We start from the raw sequence: 22,587 nt of genomic DNA, 5'->3' as shown, positions 1-22,587 counted from the left end.
GTAGGGGGTGACATTGCGGGGCGCGTGGGAGTGTTGATGCAGAGGACGGGGTGTAGGGGGGAAGGGGTAGTTGTGTGGGTGACAGTGCTGAGGACGGGGTGTGGGGAGAAGGGGTAGTTGTGTGGGTGACAGTGCTGAGGATTGGGTGTAGGGGGAAGGGTTAGTTGTGTGGGGTGGCAGTGCAGAGGACGGGGTGTAGGGGGGAGGGAGTAGTTGTGTGGGTGACAGTGCTGAGGACGGGGTGTAGGGGGAAGGGGTAGTTGTGTGGGTGGCAGTGCAGAGGACGGGGTGTAGGGGGGAGGAGGTAGTTGTGTGGGTGGCAGTGCTGAGGACGGGGTGTAGGGGGAAGGGGTAGTTGTGTGGGTGGCAGTGCAGAGGACGGGGTGTAGGGGGGAGGGGGTAGTTGTGTGGGTGAGAGTGCTGAGGACGGGGTGTAGGGGGAAGGGGTAGTTGTGTGGCTGACAGTGCTGAGGACGGGATGTAGGGGGAAGGGGTAGTTGTGTGGGTGGCAGTGCAGAGGACGGGGTGTAGGGGGGAAGGGGTAGTTGTGTGGGTGACAGTGCAGAGGATGGGGTGTGGGGGAAAGGGGTAGTTGTGTGGGTGGCAGTGCAGAGGACGGGGTGTAGGGGGGAGGGGGTAGTTGTGTGGGTGAGAGTGCTGAGGACGGGGTGTAGGGGGGAGGGGGTAGTTGTGTGGGTGACAGTGCTGAGGACGGGATGTAGGGGGAAGGGGTAGTTGTGTGGGTGGCAGTGCAGAGGACGGGGTGTAGGGGGGAAGGGGTAGTTGTGTGGGTGACAGTGCAGAGGACGGGGTGTGGGGGGAAGGGGTAGTTGTGTGGGTGGCAGTGCAGAGGACGGGGTGTAGGGGGGAAGGGGTAGTTGTGTGGGTGACATTGCTGAGGACGGGGTGTAGGGGGGAAGGGGTAGTTGTGTGGGTGGCAGTGCAGAGGACGGGGTGTAGGGGGGAGGGGGTAGTTGTGTGGGTGGCAGTTCTGAGGACGGGGTGTAGGGGGGAAGGGGTAGTTGTGTGGGTGGCAGTGCAGAGGACGGGGTGTAGGTGGGAAGGGTAGTTGTGTGGGTGGCAGTGCTGAGGACGGGGTGTAGGGGGGAGGGGGTAGTTGTGTGGGTGGCAGTGCTGAGGACGGGGTGTAGGGGGGAAGGGGTAGTTGTGTGGGTGACAGTGCTGAGGACGGGGTGTAGGGGGGAGGGGGTAGTTGTGTGGGTGGCAGTGCTGAGGACGGGGTGTAGTGGGGAAGGGGTAGTTGTGTGGGTGGCAGTGCAGAGGACGGGGTGTAGGGGGGAGGGGGTAGTTGTGTGGGTGGCAGTTCTGAGGACGGGGTGTAGGGGGGAGGGGGTAGTTGTGTGGGTGACAGTTCTGAGGACGGGGTGTAGGGGGGAGGGGGTAGTTGTGTGGGTGACAGTTCTGAGGACGGGGTGTAGGGGGGAGGGGGTAGTTGTGTGGGTGACAGTGCTGAGGACGGGGTGTAGGGGGGAAGGGGTAGTTGTGTGGGTGACAGTGCTGAGGACGGGGTGTAGGGGGAAGGGGTAGTTGTGTGGGTGGCAGTGCAGAGGAAGGGGGGTGGGGGAGGGGGTAGTTGTGTGGGTGGCAGTGCTGAGGACGGGGTGTAGGGGGGAGGGGGTAGTTGTGTGGATGACAGTGCTGAGGACGGGGTGTAGGGGGGAGGGGGTAGTTGTATGGGTGGCAGTGCAGAGGACGGGGTGTAGGGGGAAGGGGTAGTTGTGTGGGTGGCAGTGTTGAGGACGGGGTGTAGGGGGAAGGGGTAGTTGTGTGGGTGGCAGTGCAGAGGACGGGGTGTAGGGGGGAGGAGGTAGTTGTGTGGGTGGCAGTGCTGAGGACGGGGTGTAGGGGGAAGGGGTAGTTGTGTGGGTGGCAGTGCAGAGGACGGGGTGTAGGGGGGAGGGGGTAGTTGTGTGGGTGAGAGTGCTGAGGACGGGGTGTAGGGGGAAGGGGTAGTTGTGTGGCTGACAGTGCTGAGGACGGGATGTAGGGGGAAGGGGTAGTTGTGTGGGTGGCAGTGCAGAGGACGGGGTGTAGGGGGGAAGGGGTAGTTGTGTGGGTGACAGTGCTGAGGACGGGGTGTAGGGGGAAGGGGTAGTTGTGTGGGTGGCAGTGTTGAGGACGGGCTGTAGGGGGGAGGGGGTAGTTGTGTGGGTGACAGTGCTGAGGACGGGGTGTAGGGGGGAAGGGGTAGTTGTGTGGGCGGCAGTTCTGAGGACGGGGTGTAGGGGGGAAGGGGTAGTTGTGTGGGTGACAGTGCTGAGGATGGGGTATAGGGGGGAGGGGGTAGTTGTGTGGGCGGCAGTTCTGAGGACGGGGTGTAGGGGGAAGTGGTAGTTGTGTGGGTGACATTGCTGAGGACGGGGTGTAGGGGGGAAGGGGTAGTTGTGTGGGTGGCAGTGCTGAGGACGGGGTGTAGGGGGGAAGGGGTAGTTGTGTGGGTGGCAGTGCAGAGGACGGGGTGTAGGGGGGAGGGGGTAGTTGTGTGGGTGGCAGTTCTGAGGACGGGGTGTAGGGGGGAAGGGGTAGTTGTGTGGGTGGCAGTGCAGAGGACGGGGTGTAGGTGGGAAGGGGTAGTTGTGTGGGTGGCAGTGCTGAGGACGGGGTGTAGGGGGGAGGGGGTAGTTGTGTGGGTGGCAGTGCTGAGGACGGGATGTAGGGGGGAAGGGGTAGTTGTGTGGGTGACAGTGCTGAGGATTGGGTGTAGGGGGAAGGGGTAGTTGTGTGGGTGACAGTGCTGAGGACGGGGTGTAGGGGGGAAGGGGTAGTTGTGTGTTTGACAGTGCTGAGGACGGGATGTAGGGGAGAAGGGGTAGTTGTGTGGGTGACAGTGCTGAGGACGGGGTGTAGGGGGGAAGGGGTAGTTGTGTGGGTGACAGTGCTGAGGATGGGGTGTAGGGGGGATGGGGTAGTTGTGTGGGTGACAGTGCTGAGGACGGGGTGTAGGGGGGAAGGGGTAGTTGTGTGTTTGACAGTGCTGAGGACGGGATGTAGGGGGGAAGGGGTAGTTGTGTGGGTGACAGTGCTGAGGACAGGGTGTGGGGAGAAGGGGTAGTTGTGTGGGTGACAGTGCTGAGGATTGGGTGTAGGGGAAGGGGTAGTTGTGTGGGTGACAGTTCTGAGGACGGGGTGTAGGGGGGAAGGGGTAGTTGTGTGGGTGACAGTGCTGAGGATGGGGTGTGGGGAGAAGGGGTAGTTGTGTGGGTGACAGTGCTGAGGACGGGGTGTGGGGAGAAGGGGTAGTTGTGTGGGTGACAGTGCTGAGGACGGGGTGTAGGGGGGAAGGGGTAGTTGTGTGGGTGACAGTGCTGAGGACGGGGTGTAGGGGGGAAGGGGTAGTTGTGTGGGTGACAGTGCTGAGGATGGGGTGTAGGGGGAATGGGTAGTTGTGTGGGTGACAGTGCTGAGGACGGGGTGTAGGGGGAAGGGGTAGTTGTGTGGGTGACAGTGCTGAGGACGGGGTGTAGGGGGAAGGGGTAACTGGGGGTCAGTGGGGTCAGTGGTGGACTGGACAGAGGCGTGGTGGGTGCAGAGGTTAGCATATTTTCATTTTCAGCTAAGGTACAAGGAATGGAAAGAGCATGAAAAGCCAGAGAGGCATCTGCTCCTCCTGTAACCCCGTTTCTAGCTGGGCCTGCCAGAGCAAACCCAAGAGCTCCAGCCAGTTTGCAGACGTGCTCGTGACCTTCTGCTCCTTCTAGTGAACGGGAGTATAGTGCAGGGCCCAGAGAGTGAGATTCAACAGTGAACCCTCACTCCCAGCGAACCTGGAGATGGAGCTTCTCCTGCTGCATCCTTTTTTACCCCAAACCCCACTGTCAACACAGGAGTGGGTCTCTTGGACTGAACCGGGATATAGCAACAGTGCAGTTTAGTGAACTTGGATATTCAGTCGTGAAACACGACCTGCAGGGCAAAACTCGCCCCCGTGCAGAGGGACAACGCTAGGCGAACGGCACCCCTAGTGAACTCCAGGAGAACCCTTTCTTTCTAGTTATTTATAGGGAGGCCCGGTGTGCAGAGAGACCAGATATAGTGGAGCCCCACATGTGGGGAACGCAGATAGAGGGAGAGCAGTGACCCGAGGCATTTGCAGTGTGTGGGAAGCAGATATTTTCTAATCTCACTTCTGTTTATTTTTGTAGCTGTCCCGCTGTAAATAGAATTGGTTTGGCAGCTCTTGGCTGTACCGGCTGCAGCTTTGTTCCCCAGAAGGCCTGTCAGGCAGATGGGTTGTTTATGGTAGATTGGGGTGGGCAGCGTGGTGCCTACAGGGTTAAATGTGACCCACAGTGTCCCATGGTAGCTGTGGCCCAAGGCCAGACTGTGGGTCTCAGCATGAACGGCTCCCCTTTGATCTTCATGCAGGGTGCTCTGCTTCTGCAGGGGAGATGAGAGCTGCAGGGACAGGCTCCTTCTCATGCTTACTAGGGCCAGTCCTGTGGCAGCTGGAGAGATGACAGCGGGATTCTTGTTTGAGCACCTTTTGGCCCTGCTGTGGAACACAGAGTGGCTGGGCTTTTGGAGCTCGGGGCCGGCAGGACCAGCTGCCGGGATCCAGTTTTGCAACACGTTTTGTTTGTGCTCTTGGTGTAAAGCCTCACGTGCCCTGAGTTCTGGGCTAAGGAATTGCAGTTGTGAAATATGACACCCTTGCATCCCCTGCTGTGTCAGTCCCGGGTGCGCCCCACAGGGTACCTGCCAGCCCTGGGCTTCCTAGGCACACAGCTCTGCCTGTGCCCCTGGTACCTCCTATCGTTGCAGTCCCAGTGCTCTCCTGAGCAGAGCTCCAGGGGTCTTGCAAGGTCAGCCACCATCCATTCGGGACAAGGCTGAGCCACTCATGTTAGCCTCACTGGTGACCTGAATTGCACCATTTGCATGCACGTCCACCAAAAGGAGACGTTGCCGTGCTGCAGGAGCGCCCCCACCCCACCGCCCCCCAACTCGCTGGGCATGACCGATCCATCCCAGCTGTGGCAGCTGCTTCCTACCGCCCTCCTCCTGGCAGAAGGGGCTGGGCAAGTGGCATCTGTCAGCTGGTGCGGGGAGGGGAGCTGGGCCAGTAGGGGGTGGGAGATCAGGGCGAGGGATAAAGGAGGGCCTATTTTTATACTGCAAAGCAATTTCCAGCACCTCGCAATCCTTAATCTGCTCGAATGCCCTGATGCTATTGGCTCCTTCCCTGAGCCTGGCCAGGGCTCTGTGCAGCGGGGTGAGCCTCCCTCGCCCTTGCTCAGCAATGTCCTTGTGGGGCCCCTTCTTGAGGGGAGTGGGAGCTGCAGCTGCCAGCCAGGAAGCTGCTCAATGCCTCTCTCCATCCAGGGGCCACCCCATGAGAGTGATTTTCCATCATGGCAGGCCTAGGTTAGGACTTGTAGCCTCAGGAACAGGAGCTCCTCTCCCACCCTGATGTCCTGAGCCACCCAGTTCCCCTTGAGTTCCTGAGGATGTGGGGAGTGGCGGGCGCCACTGGAGTGGAACCGGTGTGCTCCACGAGCACAGATGGATCTCGAATGCTCTGGGTGGATTGCTGCTGCGCACTGAATGGCTGGGGTGGAGCTTGCCAAGCCTCTCCCGTTCCGGCCTCTCCCCATCCCAGTCGTTGCTACAGAACCAGTTCTGTTGCTTTGGCAGTGTGTGAGGTTAGGCTCTTGAGCGGGAGGAATAATTACTGGTGTTTACAGTAACACTTTTCATTCCAAGAACCCTAAGCGCATTATATGTACACACAGGGGTCACTTAACCCCCTCTCTGACATGCAGCCACCTCTGGGGCGGAGCACAGCAGTGCTTAGCACAACAGATGAGGACAGGAAGTGGAGAAGAATCCTGCACTGGGTGCAATCTGTAAAGGGGCAAGCTGTCCTTACTCTACTGGAATAGCTGGGGCACCGGTGTTACTGCCCCCTGTGAAGAGAGGCATTGAGGACGTGTCTGCATGGGCGTTTGGAAGCGCGGGACGAGTTCAGAGCATGACCTTTGTGTGCCCTGAAGAGATGAGAGGCCGAACTAACCCTCAGAGGCACTGGAGGCCCAAGGGCTGCCTCTAATGGGCTACAAGGAAGTGCCACCCACGACCAGGGAATAAAGCAGAAGACTGTGAGCAGCGGGAGGGGTTCCATTACTTGCTTCATCTTTTAAGATAATGGATGTTAGGGCCTTCCGAGGGGACAGTGATGGGGAAGAATGGAGAGCGAGTGGCTGTGGGTCACCCAGGGATTCCCGGCGGGTGGAGCCGGCCACGCTGTGCTGATGCGGCAGCATGTCAGCGTGCGCTCCGCAGCCTTTGCTCAGCCATGAATTATTCCGGAACCCCGTGACAGTGGCTCTTGGGGGAAGCGTGGCAGAGCGGCCCCCGAAAGCTGAAGGTGACGGGTTCACCGGAGCAGAGGCAGCCGGCGACCTGTGGCAGAAAGACAGGCGGTGGGGCAGAGCGCAGGGCTTCCCCCGCAGTACAGACTCGAGATGCTGGGAACACTGGGCGTCAGAGAGAAGGCTTGGTAGTCGGTTACACCACAAGAGGGCCCTTTGCTTGCTCCATGAGCTGGCCCAGCAGGGAGCAGCATGGGGGAGGTGGGTGGAGTGCACTGTGGGGGAGAAGAGAATGGGGGGCATCCCCCCGCCATCAATTATCAAGAATATATTTACCAGCATCGCTTAACTCAAGACCATTGTCCTGCTAGAAGTCTCAGAAATTGCTTTGGATGGTCAAATCCTGGGTGTGGTGTTGGTAGAGGCCCTGAAAGGAGCTGTTAGCAGGGCATATGGGCACCCGGGGAAGAATGGATCCGACTGAGCCTGAATTGCCCTCCTGCGATGGAGCGGAGGAGAGGGAAGCAGAGAAATGTGAGCAGAGGTGCCACATGGGGTAGTCTAGTGGTTAGAACAGGAGGGTGGGAGTCAGGAGTGGGACCTGTTCTCAGTGGCCTCTGGAAAGCAATTTCCCCTCTCAGTGCCTCGGTTTCCCCTGTTGTAAAAAGGGGAGAGTGATGCAGATGCGCTGATGTGTGTGAAGCATGTTGGGACCCTCCACTGCAAGGGCAGGGGGATGGGCTCCCTATTAGGATCGAATCCCGCCTGGCCAGGGCACATCTGGCGCACACAAATTGGGCGCACACAGCCACACTCAGGGTGGGGGAGAAGGCACATTTGCGAGCGCAGTGCAGGAAAGGGCTTGGCCAACGCTCGGTGCCTGCCGACTCCTGCAGTCGTGGGACCCCGCCGCCCTGGCGCTGGGTTTCAGCAGTCGTAGGGCCCCGCCCCTCACACGTGTCCCTGAGTGAGAGAACTGCCCGCGTTGCCCTAGTGCTCTAGACCTGCCTCTGAGGCTTGGGGCATGGGTGAGGGCATGCCAGGCATACCACGCTGCATGGTGTGTCACTGGGGAGGGAGCATGCTGACTGGCCGGCTCTCTTCACTCTTTGCCATGCCTTCCATGAACACCCTGGTGGGGGCTTCTGTCCAATGCACCCCCTGTGGTTAGCAGTCCTGTTGGGCAAAGATCTGGGAGATCACAGAGCTCCTGCAGGCCGAGGCAAGGGATCAGTCAGCATCTGGTTGTTTGTACCAGGGTGCCCCCTCTCCCCTTCCTAGCAAGCTGATGGTCCCGGCCAGACTCTCTCGTGATGGAGGCAGGCCCGTACCCGTGCTGGCAACTGGGCAGGGTGCTTGCTGCTGAGCTCTCAGGACAGTGCCCCAAGATAAAGCCAGGACCCCCTTTGCAGTGTGGCCACATCGCGGTGATTCGTGGGGGTTCTGGCTCCTTGCATGGTTGTGCCGCAGCCTCACAACTGCCGTGTCCTGCACGCCACATTCCCGGGGCCAGCCCTGGAGTAGAACCGCCGCGGGGAACAGGCCAGGCTCAGTGCACAGTCGTGCCAAGGCCGGGAGCTCTGCGGCGTCTGACTTGGATGCTTTCTCCCCTGCCTGCTCCCTGCAATAGGGACCCTGCCCTGGGCACACCCCAGGCAGCCACAAAGCAGCTGTGGGCCTCAGCAGTAATTTACTTCCATGAGCTAATGGCTATAAAAGGCCCTAATGGAGGGACTGAGCCTGAATGTTTGATGAGGCTGTACTGCTGCTCCCAGGCCAGCCGCGTTAAAGGGACAGGCCTCTTCCCCCAGGAACAGCTGGGAGCGGCCCTGAGTGTGTTTGTGGGGTGGAGGGGGGAATCACGGCCATTAGGGCAGGAAAATCCCTGCCAAACCCCATCCAGCGCCACCCTCATGGGGACCGGAGCAGGATGGTCTCGTCCAGCTGGGTTTTAAATCTCCCAGGCCGTGGGGCTCCCAGAGCTCCCCTTGGGCCGCGACTCTGCAGCCTCCGCTCCTGGCACCGGGAGCAGCATCCTGATCACCCAGCTGAGTTTCCCCACCCTAGTCTTGCCACGGGGCTGGTGCCCTTTCCAGGCCCCGTAGATGGTTTCCCACTTGCAGAGAAAGCAGGAAGGCGGGAGAGGAAAAGCAAAAGAGAAGAGGGAAAGACGCTGAGCCCTGAAACGGCTCAGCCGCAGAGACGGGCAGACATGCTCCCACTCCTGTGCCCACGTGGAAGGCCAGGAAGACGAAATGTGCCATTTTCTCACCCCCAGCTACACTTCCTTAAATACAAGGGCAATCCATACTCCCTCCCCCAGGGGCAAAGCCGGCTCTTTATATTGGAAATGGCACCGTGACATCTCTCGGGGCTCTACAGCGGGGTCCAACCAAGGGGCTGCCGGGGCGAAGGCCACTGGCATGGGGGTGGGGGCACATGGCAGCTGGAATTGCTGCCACGGCTGAGGTCAGCGGCTCCTTTATCCAGGCCCAAAGAGCCTCTCCCACAGACAAAGGCATTTTACGAGCGCCCTGGCCCCAGCAGCCCAGCTGGTGACATTTACCACCTCCACATTCCCACGGGATTCAAAGGGCACAGATGCACCATGGAACTGCGTGGCCCAGCCTCTCACCCCTGACTTCCCTGCGGAGCCTAGGGCAGGGGAAGCAGCAAGCAGAGAGCACAGGCCTTCCTCATGGGCTGCCCACCAGGCACCAGCCCAAGTCTCAGCCCGTAGCCCTCACCCTCGAACCTGCCCCCTTTCTCTGCCTCGTCCTTACTGCTCTTTACCCCACCTCTTCACAAGCTCTCACCCCAACTGCTCCCCCTTTGGGGGATCCCCCGGAATCCCTTCCCAGCTGGCTCGCATGACCCAGTGGGCACTGCCCTCTCTGAGGAGGGCAGAGCTTGCCAGAGCGGGTGGAAACCCATCTGGGAAGGAAGGAGATGGGGATTTGTGGGCTGTAAGTGCTGCCCTGAGGCAGTTAGCACTCTGGAGCGTTGGGAGGTGCCCATCTGCTCTTTGAAGGGGGTGCCCTTTCGAGGAATGATGCCAAGAGGTACTGTTAGGGCCCCATCAGGCCAGCCTCACCGTTGCCTTGGGCTCTGTGAAGTGCCTTACGCTGCAGTTAGCCTATGATATACAAAATGACCTATATCCCATGGATGCCCCAGGGCCCTCAGCATCCACATGTTCTCTTCAGCCTCTCAGACGTTCCAGGGATCCCTGGAGACCCCAGGCAAACAGCTGAGTCCCTCTGAATGGGCCACTGCCTCTGACGGTGTCTTGGGAAACAGGAAACGCCCTCTGTACAGATGCTGCCGGAGACCATGAGTCACTGCTCCAGAGAGAGATGGATCCATGTGTCTGGGGAATTTCTAACAGCAAATACACATCACTTGGATTTCCTCGACATGCAAAAGCCCAGAGGCCCCCTGGCTCTGCCTCTGGTGGTGACTCAGCAGGAGGCGCTCTCTGAGTCAGTCCTCTACCCCGGGCCCCATTAGTGGGTGCAGAGCTGTTGGAGGTGTCATATTTCAGACTAGATGTGAGCCCACGGTCCCGGCCACTTTTGGCCACAAAGGATCCTCAAATGATAAAGAGTCAGGGCATGTACCCTGGTGGCTGGGTCAAATGCCAACTCAGGTAATTACATGCTGCTTCCCTAATTCCCCCTACAGTCTTGATTAGATAGGGTCTTCTTTTCCCCATTCCAAAGAGCTGCTGCGTTGCTGTTAAGCTGCCATGTTTCACCCCAGAGGTGGCTGCCGTTCAATGGTGGGTGGAGTGACACCTGTACATATGGCTTTTTAAATCATTTTTGCCACTGAAAGTCACCATGTAATTGTCAGCTATTGTTTTTTGTTTGTTTGTTTGTTTGTTTTTGGTTTGCTGTGGGCAGTGGAGGTCTGGCCGGGCTCCAGCGACTGCAGTGGATCCCATCTGGCATCGCATCTTGTCTGGTGGGCAGTGCTGGGTGAGCAGGCTGCCTTTAAAATCCAGGCTTTCTATTGCCAAATACCTGCTCGTTCAGCTGTCTGTATGTGGAACAACAGTGCTATCTAGTGGTTAGTTTTACTTCATAAATAAGTAAGAACACTAACCCTTAACTTCTTCCAAGTCCTTTGAAAACACTAATGAGCTGAGCCTGAAAACCTACCTGGGAGGAGATGAGAGCGTCTGATTATCCCCATTTTTCAGAGGGGAAACTGAGGCACAGAGCGGGGCCATGATCTTCACCAACATCACACAGCAAGTCAGTGGCAGAGTTGGGATTAGAAGTCAGGAGCTCCAGGCTGTCAGCCTTGTGTTCATTCTTCTAGCTTTACTCAGAGATTCCCTTGGAGTTCAAACCACCGGAAAAGAAACCTTGGGCTTTCCAGATAGATAGATAATGAATTTATTGCCAGTGCCTGCAGTGATTTTGTGTTGAGGACTGATATTAATTAGGACGAGAAGCGCAACTCTTACTTTTCCTTTGTCACATAGGGCCTTGTCTATACTGAGGCAAAGGCATCCTGTTAGCAAATGGGTTAAGTAAGACATTTTAATTAGCATGATGTTAAACACAACTTGACTCGTAATGGACTCATCTTTAATAGGAAGAAAGGTGTGTGTTTTCAGCAGATGTGTTACAATCCTAGTGTAGATGGGGCAATCTGGATTATAATACAGCTCTAGCAGGGAGCCTGGGGTTTCCTTTGATTAGCTAACAAGTGTTAAAACTACATCTTGCCTTGCTGATGCTAGAATTTTAATGTGTGTTAAAACCACTATTTTTGCCTTGTGTAGATGTGGCCCGTGTGGGCCAAGACAGTCGGGTTTAAAAATACGTTAGCTGGTCATTGACACTGTCCTTGTCTGAACAAAGGGCTTAACATCATGTTAGTTAACACATTTTTCAACATGATGCATTCTCCCCAGTCCTGAGCCAGGATTTGAACCTGCCGCTGTAGAGGTTACAGGTGCACCTGCCCCTGGATGCTAAGAGTGGAATTGTTATCCTGTGTAGCCCTTTGCCTGCACTGGATGTGCTGGGTTGGAGATGTCAATAGTGAAGATTTGTTAGTCTCTAAGGTGCCACAAGTACTCTTTTTTTTTTTTAGTAGCGAAGAGGTTAATCTCTACAGCTTCACCTTGATTATTTCCTAAGGCCTGACTTCCAAGCCCTCTCCTCTCCTTACGCATATCCTTTCCCTTGGGAAGCTGCAGACCTGCTCCTTGTGGTCAGCTGCAGAGCTGGGCCTGTTGGTCATTCACATCTGCCTGGCCCCTTTGTTACGGTGGTCAGGTCTGATTGCCCTTCCCCAGAAGTGACACAGAGGGGAGCAGACCACAGCCCTATAAAAGGTTAAAGGAGGAGGAGCTTTTACCAAACTCATCCCCAAAAAGTCTCCAGCAGGATACCAAGGGACAGTGCGCCCAGCCAATGACATGGCCAGCTTGAAGCATTACATCATCACGAGACACTCTCACTGGCTGATCGTAGGCTGAGGGCAGGGCACTGATCTTAGCAGCTGTTAATTATGTTTAATGTTTCATATTAACCCTTTCCTGGGGAACTCTGCAGCAGAGAACTCCCCATGGAGCCCCGAGGTAGTTTATACAGTCGTTTTCCTGGCTGTTAGAGCCCTGTGGGAGGTGATGGGAAGGTACAGGTGGAAATTCAGCGACAGTCTATGGGCCTGTCTCCTCAGACATGTGCACAAAAAGGAGCTGGCATGTCACCCGTGACAAGCCGTGGCCTCCTTTGTTCCTTCATCTCACTGCTGGGCTGCGTGTGGGGCTGTGCAAAGCCCCAGCGGCTGGTAGAGCCTCCCCCTGTGCGTGTGCAGATGGCATTATTATTGTGCGAACAAAGGCAGGAGGGGTTCTGGCAGCTGGATAGCAGGGTAACTGGAGCGCAAGCTGTTCCACCAGAACCCCATCAGCGTCCAGCTACAGCGCGGTTCCATTGGAACTGGGTCAGCATCCAGCTCCGGATGGTTCTTCCACAACCTGTTCGAGTGGAGCCAGGTTGGATCCAGCTATGGACTGTCCCTCCAGAACCCGTTTCAATAGATTCGGGTCCGCATGTAGCAATGGCCTCGTGGTTAGGAGATCATCATGAACTTGGCATCTTTCAGAAGGTAATGGCTACCAAACAGATCAGAAGCCACTCCACTGGAGGGCAAGGGGCAGCCTGGCTGAAGGAGGCACACGGCATTTCACAATGTGCTCTCACACAGTAAGGTCCATCTATGGCTATTAGCCAGGACGGGCAGGGATGGTGTCCTTAGCCTCTGTTTGCCAGCAGCTGTGAATGGGCGACAGGATGCATCACCTGATGATGACCTGTTCTGTTCATTCCTTCTGGGGCACCTGGCCACTGTCGGATGACAGGATACTGGGCTAGATGGACCTTTGGTCTGACCCAGTAGGGCCATTCTTACGTTCTTATGTAAGACAGTGTGACCCCTGTGGGTCCTGTGTCCCATCTTGGCATGCTGAGAGCCATCGTCTCTCTGGACCGCACCTCTACAGAGGTATAAGGGCAGCTTCAATCTGCCCTGTTTTGTACAAATCAGGGTGCTGCCGCCCGTCTGTCTTCTGGCAAGTGCTCATATAGCCCCTCGTTTGGGCAAATTTGGGGCAGTTCTGCTTTAGATGCTGGCAGCCATCCTGGCTCTGTTGCAGATGGGTTTTGCCCACCCCCTGAGCCTGCTGGGTTGTACGCAATACCTAGCGTGGCTATATTTTTAGCTTCCTATTTTAAGGGCTGACTTGGGCCAGAGGGAGTGCGCTCTCATGGTTAGAGCAGGGGACTGGGAGTCAGGACCCCTGGCTTCTATCCTTGGCTCTGTCATCAACTCACTGGGTGAGTCATCCCCCGCCCACACCCGCTCTGTGCCTCAGTTTACCCATCCATGTAATGGGGATATTGATGCACACTCCCCTCCCAGGGGAGCTGTGAGACAATCCAAGAATGTATATAGCACTCTGAGCTTCTCAGATAACAGACACTATGGAGGGGTAACAAATTACTGTTATCTGAGCAAAGCCCTGGGACCTGCAGTGAGGGGAGGAAGGAGCAGCTCCTGAACCCTGTTAAACAGAAGCACAAATAAAGAGATCTTCAGGGCTCACTCCCTTTCAGTACATCCTGCCTGAGCTCCTGTAACACTCCAAGGTCAAGCCCCCAGTTTCCAGAGGAAACCGGCCTGGAACCATCCTGTGCTGGTTTATTGGCTACATTGGCAGCACTGAATTCCTGGATCTCCCATGGGGCAGGGTGTAGGTACATGGGGTCCTGTTACCCTATGTGATAAAGTGGAAATTATCTGTAATATTTTTATGAAGCCTAGGCGTGCCTCAGTTTCCCCATGTCTGTTGCATTGCTACCCAGTGGGTGCAGAAGGGTTAACTCCGCACCTGGAACAGTGCAGGAGACAAGAGGTGTGCGTGTGTCACCTAGCTGTGGGTGGAATGAAGAGAGTCATTGAAGAATTGGCTGAAACTGACCCAAATCAGCAGAGAGTCAACCAAGACAAAGAGAACCCCAAGGACTGAACAACCAACCCCTAACAGCAGGAAGCTCCAGCAGGTGGGACACTTGAACTGAGCTGGAGAATAAAGGGAAAAGGGGGCAGGTGACCAGGAGGAAGGCTGGCTTTGGAGGGACTCGGCTGCTCTCACCTGGGCACCGGCGGATGAAAGACAGAGAGATCCAGCCAGGGAATGAAGCCCACTGTAGCTTGGCTGACTCGTCACAGCACGGGCTGGGCTATGGCTTAATTTCGGTCTCGCTTTGCTGACTTAAGGCCCTGCAGAGACTGGAGCCAGGTGACTTGGGAATGGTGGCCTACCTTGGAAAAGGCTGGCTGTGTCGCTGTGAAGACTCCCTGGGAGCATTGAGCCCCTAACGAGCTACAGTAGAAGCTTCCTGCAGGAGTCTAGACTCGCTGCAGGGAGCCACGGAGAGAGAGACGGGTGGCTGGTGCCGATGGCCCGGTCTCAGAGTCGTGGAGGCCACGGGCCTGCCGCTGCGGAGCTGTGTGAATCCCAGGGGCCTGGCCCATTAAAGGGCTCATTCCCAGGAGACTGGTTCCAGGCTGGGCATAGACCAGCCACTGTGATGCCGGGACACCCCCAGGATCCCGAGGGGCAGGACTGGAGCATCTGCCTCTCCCCTGGTGTGCATGGGAAGGAAGGGGGGATTTGATCCTCGATGGGAACAGAAGCATCCATGCTGGGTGGAGAAGGCTGGGCATCTCCCCATCTGTACCACCTACCCACCAGCCCAGAGCAGCTCTGACTGGGGGGAGTGCCCCCACCCGCCCCGTCTCACTCCCCCTCCCCCCGCCATGTCTCTGGCAACGAATCCCAGGGACACAAATAGCTCCTTTTGCCCAGCCAGCCTGGTGGGTTGCCTTGGGAACAGGAGCTCGGCTTTTGATGTCACTGGGATGGTTGCTACGGCGACTGGCCCAGATTGCCTGTCCCTGCGTGAGGTCACTATTGCCATGGAGACGGCCTGGGGTGAGCGAGAGCCCTGGTGCTTTGGCGGTGTGGGGAGGGAAGTGGATGGAGCCGGCCCAGCCCCTTGGCAGCTCCTGAAATGCAGCCGCATCACACGTCCGGCTGCACGGGCCCCATCTGGGACAGGAAGCCTGGCTCTGCTGCCCGTCGTGGTGACCCGGGGCTGCACCCAGGGGTCAGAGAGCAGGGGATGGGGGTCAGACCAAAGGTCCATCTAGCCCAGTACCCTGTCGTCCAACAGTGGCCAGTGCCAGGTGCCCCAGAAGGAATGAACAGAACAGGTGACTCGGGGCTGCACCCAGGGGTCAGAGAGCAGGGGATGGGGGTCAGACCAAAGGTCCATCTAGCCCAGTACCCTGTCGTCCAACAGTGGCCAGTGCCAGGTGCCCCAGAAGGAATGAACAGAACAGGTGACTTGGGGCTGCACCCAGGGGTCAGAGAGCAGGGGATGGGGGTTAGACCAAAGGTCCATCTAGCCCAGTACCCTGTCGTCCAACAGTGGCCAATGCCAGGTGCCCCAGAAGGAATGAGTTAAAGAGCAGGAGGAGCGTCAGTGTCAGAGGGGCATGTAGGCTCAGAGGACACCAGAGTATCAGAGGAGTATTACGGTCACAGAGAGGTGGTAGAATATTCCAGGGTTACTGGAGGTACTAGAGCATCAGAGCAGTACCGTGGTGTCAGAGGCGTACTAGAGGCATTAGAGTATCAAAGGGGTACTAGAGAGACTAGAGTCACAATGATTCTAGGGAGTATCCCAGGGTTACTAGCGCTATGAGAGTACCAGTATTGTGGTGTTAGAGTACTAGAAAAATTAGACTAGCAGAGGGGTACTAGAGCATCAAAAGTACTACTGTAGATACTAGCCTATCAGAGTCAGAGTCGTAGTAGAGAGTTCTCGGGTATCAGATGAGTATTAGAGAGCCAGGAGGTACTTTAGATACTAAAGTGTCAAAGGAGTACTACTAGAGGTACTAGAAGCTCAGAGTGGCACTAGAGGGTCAGAGAGAGGAGTACTGGAGTATTAGCATATCAGAGGTATACTAAAGGTGCTAGAGGATCAGGGTGTACTGGATGTACCAGGGTATCGGGATGGTGGGGATAGAGGCATTAGTTTATGTGGAATAATGTGTTAGATTATCAGAGGGTGCTAGGGACACTAGAGCATCAGACAAGTACTAGTACTAGAGTATCTGAGGGTTAAGAATGGTACTAGAGCATGAGTGAGGTAATAGAAATGCTAGAGTCATAGGTACTGCTAGAGTGTCATAGGGTACTAGAGTATTGGAGGATCAGAGGGACACTAGATGTGGAATATTGGGTCATGGATTTCAGGGTGAAGGAATTCTTAAACTGATGCTGAGAGTAGGGTTCTGCTTTACGAAGGACTTTGAGATTTCAAAGTTTGGCTTCATTTAGGAATGGCATGAAACCTTTGAAAGTCTCCACAAAGGACCATTCCAGAAAAAAATGGTTTGGGATCGATTGAAACATTTCAATTTCAACTTTTCTATTCTATTCTATCCTATATAAAATACAGAATAAATCAAAATGAAAAGTCATTTAAAAGAAATCAAAACATTTCAGTTCGAAAATGTGGAAACTGAATGTTTCAGCATCGTCAGAACTTGGTTTTTACCCCAGAATGAAAGGTTGGCGAAATGGCCACGATTTTGCGACATGTTTCGATTTTGACGGAGCTGCATTTGCTGACAGTAAATGGTTCAGACAGTTTTTCTGCCCAGCTTGAATGGTGCGTGGGACAAGGGAGTGTCTGAGACGGGCTACAGGGGATAGTCTATATGTGAGGGGATGAGGGCATGTCAGATGGGTGATTGAACATGTGGAGTGTGGTCAGGCAGTGGAGTTGCCAGAGGATGGACCATAGCGAGAGTGACCATTATAGCTAAGGTAGCAGAATGGTTACCACACCAACCCCCTTTTTTCAGTTGCTCATCACTTCCTGAAACTTTCCCCTCACCTTCTGCCCTGTCCCATTTAGCATGAAGACTCTCCCCAGCACATCCTGTGATCCCTCAGGCCTGTAAAATGTTGGGATTAGCTGCTTCTGCCACCAGAGTATTTAGCCAAAGCTACTTAGTGAGAGCTGCCCAGGATGGGCAGATGGTAGGTTCTTAAATAGATGGACAGAGATAGGGCAAACCGGCAGTGTACGGATACTGAGTGAGGCCACATGTAGGGTGGGCACTGGAGTAGCCATCCTCCTGTGAGCGACAGCTCGTCTTACTCACATGAACTAGCCTTGGCATAGTTTAGCTGAAAGGCCAAAGCCACCGGGACTTTGGAACTATCCTGTCCAGGCCAAGGGGTGAGATGGCACCTAGAAAAGCTTTTCTACCTTTGGCTTCTAGGATTGTGGGAGAATGTTTTGGGGGAAGGAAATTCTGGGCTGAACACCCCGGGCAGTAGCAAGGGCAGGCAGGCTTGGTTGGTTCAGCGCTCTTTTTGCAAACCCACTGCTTCATTGCAAGTCCCCCAAAGTCATGGCCCAGGTCCTCTTCCACTTAGAACATAAGAGCAACAACGGGGTTAGCGTTCAGAGCCTTCTGCTCCCAACGCCACCTGATCTAAGGGAGAATCTTCATTAGCTGTTAGCAGGATGGGGCCTTTAAATCACAGTTGTAGTTCTGATTCTCTCCAGTAGAAGGCAGTGGTGTATGTGCACATCAGCCAGTTCCTTACAAAAGCCTGAAAAGTGCTCTGAGACAGAAGGTGTTATGGACGCATAAAATATGATTGCAATAGTGTAGGGGTTTTTCCTTAGCGGCAACGGGGCCTGAGCCATTTCCTGCATCCCGGAACCTGTGCTCTGGATCTGAATTTTGTGGCTGGAGTCCGTGTCTAAGTTTGAGATCTTATCAGATGAATCAGTACGATTCCACCCTCTGTCCCCGAGGGCTGGTTTATCCACTCCAGCAAATTGTTTTTGATAAGGTTCTGCCTTAAAGCATTAAACTCTTAGCTAAGCTAGCATGGGCCGAAGCTCAAGCCATTCGGATAAACGGAACAGCTATGGAGCTACTTATCCCAACCTCTTTGGTTTGGAAACTGGACCGTTAAACTAGCAAGAACCAGCTCCCTTTGCTGACATAGGGGTTCAGCAGGGCTAGCATCTGAGAATCCAGTGGGAGGAGTCCTTCTGGTGGGTGCCCAGGCCCAGATGAGGAGACAGGAAATGTTTTGAGGACCCCACTGATTAAGCTTCCAGTTGCATGTTTGGGGAAAGCCTCCAGCTGGGTCTTAAATGTAAGCAAATCTCAGCATGGCAAATGGGGACTGTGAGCCTCTGCAGCTGGAGATCTGCAGTAGGACTGCTCAGCAAGACACCAGCTGGGTTATTGACAGAGTAGAGCACTGTACATCCTTTGTGTTATACCCTCCACTGGAGTTAGAACAAAGGAGACCTGGACCACATTCTCTTTAGAGTCTGCCAAGACACTCCTGACATCTATCCAGAGCAATGCAAAGCACCAGGACTGGGGAACCAAATCTGGCTCCCCACAAATGCTGAAGGCTGAATGCCACATGGCTTGAGCAGTCACAGAGGTTATTCCGTGGAACACTACAGAACCGCAGGGGACCATAGCGCAGGGACACGGTCCCTTATCCCAGCTGCGGATCGGATCGCTGCTTAGGAAGGAGGATGGACTGTAAGGCCTGGAGGAGAGAGTGGTGCGTTGGGGGAGGGCACTGGGAAAGCAAAGAGAAAGGCGATGAATGACCGTCACAACAGTCTGCCATGCAAGAGGTGTTAGCAGCTTAGAGTCATCCTGTCCCACAACACGCAGGACCCCAAACTTCCCACGGGGGCGGGGGGGGGGGTACAGTTAGCAACTCCTGAATTTATAGTCTGCCCCTTGTGGTGCTGAGCAGGCCCCCTGGTGTAAACTCCCAACAGTCACTGTGGTTGGATTCAGCTCATGGTGAACCAGCATGTGCAGAGCCAAGAGAGAATGCCAGCCAATCTAAACAGAGGGGCATGAACTACCCTCTCAGGCTCACAGCTGGGAGATCAAGCCCTCTGGCCGCAGAAGCGCTGGAGTCTGAGATCTGGATGCCGCCTGCTGGGAACCCCTGGAGAGCCCCAGCAAAGGTGTCTGATAGTGAATGCCATCCTCTAAGCGCACGTGGCTTAACTGCATATAATCCATTCAACAGCACAAGTCACCTGGGGCCCTGATCTGTCCTCATTAGATCAAGTGGGGCATCCACCTAGTTTAGCATCATAGCAGCTAAATGCAGTATTTGGGGATTTGCACGCCACGTGAGGTACATTGTGACTACAGCAGTGTCAGAGTAGCAGCCGTGTTAGTCTGTATTCGCAAAAAGAAAAGGAGGACTTGTGGCACCTTAGAGACTAACCAATTTATTTGAGCATAAGCATAAGCATCCGATGAAGTGAGCTGTAGCTCACGAAAGCTTATGCTCAAATAAATTGGTTAGTCTCTAAGGTGCCACAAGTACTCCTTTTCTTATAGCAGTGTCATCGCTCTGGCTAATGCTTTGCACCTTTCATCCTGGGATCTCAAAACTCTCTGTGAAGATTTGGTAATGAAACCTCACCCACCGTCCCTTTGAAATAGGGAAAGGTTTGACAGGGAACACCCCCCCTTCCACTGAAATGCAGCCACTTCTGGGGTGGAGTAGGGCCAGGAAGGCTTCAAAGGGTAAAGCTACACTACCTACCAGTGCAGGACAGGAAGTGAAGAAGGATCCTGTATCCGGTGGAAAGTGCAGGGCGAGTTTAGGGAGGCAGAACAGAGCAGCCTGCACGGGAGGTTGGTCAGGATGCAGGAGCTTATGCTCCGCCTCTGACCAAAGCACCCATGGGTGGGATCCTGAATGGTCTCAGACGTACAGGACCTTTCCAGCTCACCCAGATGACAGTGATTCCAGCAGTGCAGCATTCCCAGACCACCCTGGAGAAAGGGGGTCAGCAGCCACTCAGAGGGGAGAGCGCCCCCTACTGAGTCGTGTATATTGCTTCCTGTAGCCCAGCGCTCCCTAGCGCAGCGCTGCGGCACCGGGGTCAGCACTAACTTAGAGGGGAGAGCGCCCCCTACTGAGTCACATGACTTCCTCCAGCAGAGCACCCCCAGCAACACATGGAGGCAAAGGGTTAAGTGCTGTCTAGGAGAGAAGAGCGCCCCCCACTGACTCACACATTCCCTGACACCCCTTGGCGTTTCCCTTGGGGGTGGCCCAGGAGTCTAATACTAACCTGAGTGGTTAGCTTATGGGATCAGCTGGGAACCCAGCACAGTGGCCTGACTGCAGGCCAAGGCTGAAGCGCAAGGGCACGGTAGGTGTAACGCACATATACGGTAGCTCAGGAGCTGGTTTATCCACTCCAGCGACTTGTTCCTCGGCGTCAAGATGGAAACTTGTTATTTCGGCGCAGGAAATAAAACCAGATATTCCCTGCTCCGTTTACACTGTGACGGAGTCATTGTAAAAATATAGCGATAATAATTTGCTACACAGCCTCGCACATGGGGGTAAGTGCACGTGGTGGTTCTGGGCACATCCCCTCCTGCTGGTCCTATGGCAATAGTACATCTGTGGAGTGCGCCGTAGAATCCCGCCGTGATCACCCACCACGCCTGACAGCGCGCCCCCTCTTTGATGGCAACAATAACTATCCCTGGCGTTCCAAAGGACTTTAGGAGTTACTCGCATTAGCCCCCCGTTGGTAGGTGCAGGTAGGGTGATCAGATAGCAAGTGTGAAAAATCGGGACGGAGGTGGGGGGGTGGGTAATAGGAGCCTAGATAAGAAAAAGACCCAAAAATTGAGACTGTCCCTATAAAATGGGGACATCTGGTCACCCGACGTGCAGGGTTCACCCCATTTGGCTGAAGCCTAGGGAGGGCAGGCAGTCCGTGGAAGAGGTGGGAATAGAACCCAGGAGTCCTGGCTGCTGGGCCTGGGCGTCAGCCACAAAATCATCCTTTGTCTACAGGGCAGAGGAGAAGAGCGAACATGGACGTCCCCCAGGCCCTAGGGAATTGCGAGATCGCTGTGGACGTGGGCTGCCCTGAGGGCCCCGGGGACAGGCCAATGCAAGTGTAAGGGGCTGTTGCCCCTTACTAATGTTCAGTGGGGGTGTTTGAGTTGCTAGCTCCCAGTACTCAAAGGGGGAAGGGTCGATGGGGAATCAGGACCCGGAGACTGACAGTCCCCAGGAACAATGGCGAGAGGCCAATGCTCCAGGTCAGCCTGAATGACAGGGCGGGCAGGCTAATCAGGGAGTCAGGGGGCCAGGGGGTCCCGTCCTCCCTGTAAGCTGGAATTGCCTGGGTCAGACAGAGTGGGGCTGAGCTAAGGAGAAAGCAGGGGCCCAAGCTGAGCTGGGGAGCAGAGCCATGCCAGATCCAGTGACAGCTGATCCTGTTCTGGGAGCAGAGCTGCAGCCCCAAAGCCAGAGGCACAGCCCAGAGAGAGCAGACTGGCCCTGGGAGCAGAGCTGCAGCAACCAGAGCCAGAGGGGCCAGAGAAGCAGCCCAGGGAGCTGGAGGCAGAGCAGCCGCCCTACTGAGGCAGAGCGGAGCTGGAGCCAAGACAGAATGGAGCTGGAGCTGGGGCTGGAGCAGGGGCTGGGGCTTGAGCAGTCTGGAGCCGGGTGTTGTGAGCAGCTGGGGAACCCTGGGCAGTGGGCCCAACACAGGGAGATGCCTCAGCCAGGAGACTGTGCAGGTCAGACTCGAAGGGGGATTGGTAACCGCGACAGGGCGGGGGCAATGCTGGGAAGAAGGGCCCTGCCACCTAGAGCGTGTGGCCACCACCAGAGCGAGTGGCCAACCCGCAGCATCCCTGCAGCGCAGCCAGAGCCTGAGAAGAAGGCCTGGGACTTACAAGGAGCAGACTGTGAACTGCCCTGACGTTCCAGAGACACTGTTTGTTATGTTCCCTGCCACAGAGCGGGGTGATGTGTTTCTTTTAACCTTTCTCATTTTCCCTTATTCTTTTGAAAATTAATTGTTGATTAAATAACTTGCATTTGCTTTAAATTGTATGTAATGGTCAGTGGGTCAGAGAAGTGCCCAGTGCAGAGAGGGTACCCCGGAGTGGGGACACCCTAGCCCCTGTCCTAGGTAACCACAGCAAGGTTGGGGGTCGAGCCCCCCAGGAATCCTGGGCCCAGCCTTGTTGGCATTACAAGGACTCTTCCAGACAGGAGAGTGGAAGGGGAGTCCTCAAGGGCAGGGAGGCCACTGGGTAAAGGAAGTGGGAGCGAGGACTCAGATCCTTTCTCTAGCCCACTTCACCGGGGTAGTGGAGAAGCCAGGAAAGTTCCCCACAAGAGTGGGACTATTTCCCCACTTACACAAGCACACGGGATGTTGATGCTGCTGGCTTTCATCCACCGGCCAGAGAGCAATGGCTTTCTGACCCGCAGAGCAATCCAGCCCATTGAGTTATGGCCAGCTGCTCAGGGATAAAGCTTGGAGTCTCAGCCGTCCATCCCCCGTCGTTCCCTTTCATCCTCCCTTCCCTGGCCCAGATTCTCCCAGCTCCCTCCTTCATTCTCTTCAGATTAGTACGCTCAGGCCTGCGGTTTATCTTCACAGCTGGGTCTCGGGGCGGCTTAGCTCGGTCACCAACCTGCGGGCTGGCAGTGCCCAGTTAATCTGAAATCCAATGGATTTTCCTAGCCACCAAGACGGATTAGCCAGGCCTGTGCCTCTGCTATTGTGTCACCCAAGAGACCCGGGGG

At 55.6% G+C, this 22,587-nt stretch overlaps 1 long non-coding RNA gene across 1 annotated transcript; it reads left to right on the top strand.

The window, feature by feature from the left end:
- The first annotated feature begins 3,531 nt into the window (after positions 1 to 3,531).
- LOC142073154 (uncharacterized) lies at positions 3,532 to 21,880 on the top strand. Its single transcript, XR_012669835.1, has 2 exons — positions 3,532 to 12,464; positions 13,675 to 21,880. It is a non-coding gene; the product is annotated as an uncharacterized LOC142073154 (long non-coding RNA).
- Positions 21,881 to 22,587: the final 707 nt, after the last annotated feature.

Source organism: Caretta caretta, chromosome 9, assembly GCF_965140235.1.
Source record: "Caretta caretta isolate rCarCar2 chromosome 9, rCarCar1.hap1, whole genome shotgun sequence".
Taxonomy (NCBI): domain Eukaryota; kingdom Metazoa; phylum Chordata; order Testudines; family Cheloniidae; genus Caretta; species Caretta caretta.
The sequence above is the reverse complement of the archived record's forward strand: the minus strand, read 5'-3'. Positions and strand labels throughout refer to the sequence as shown.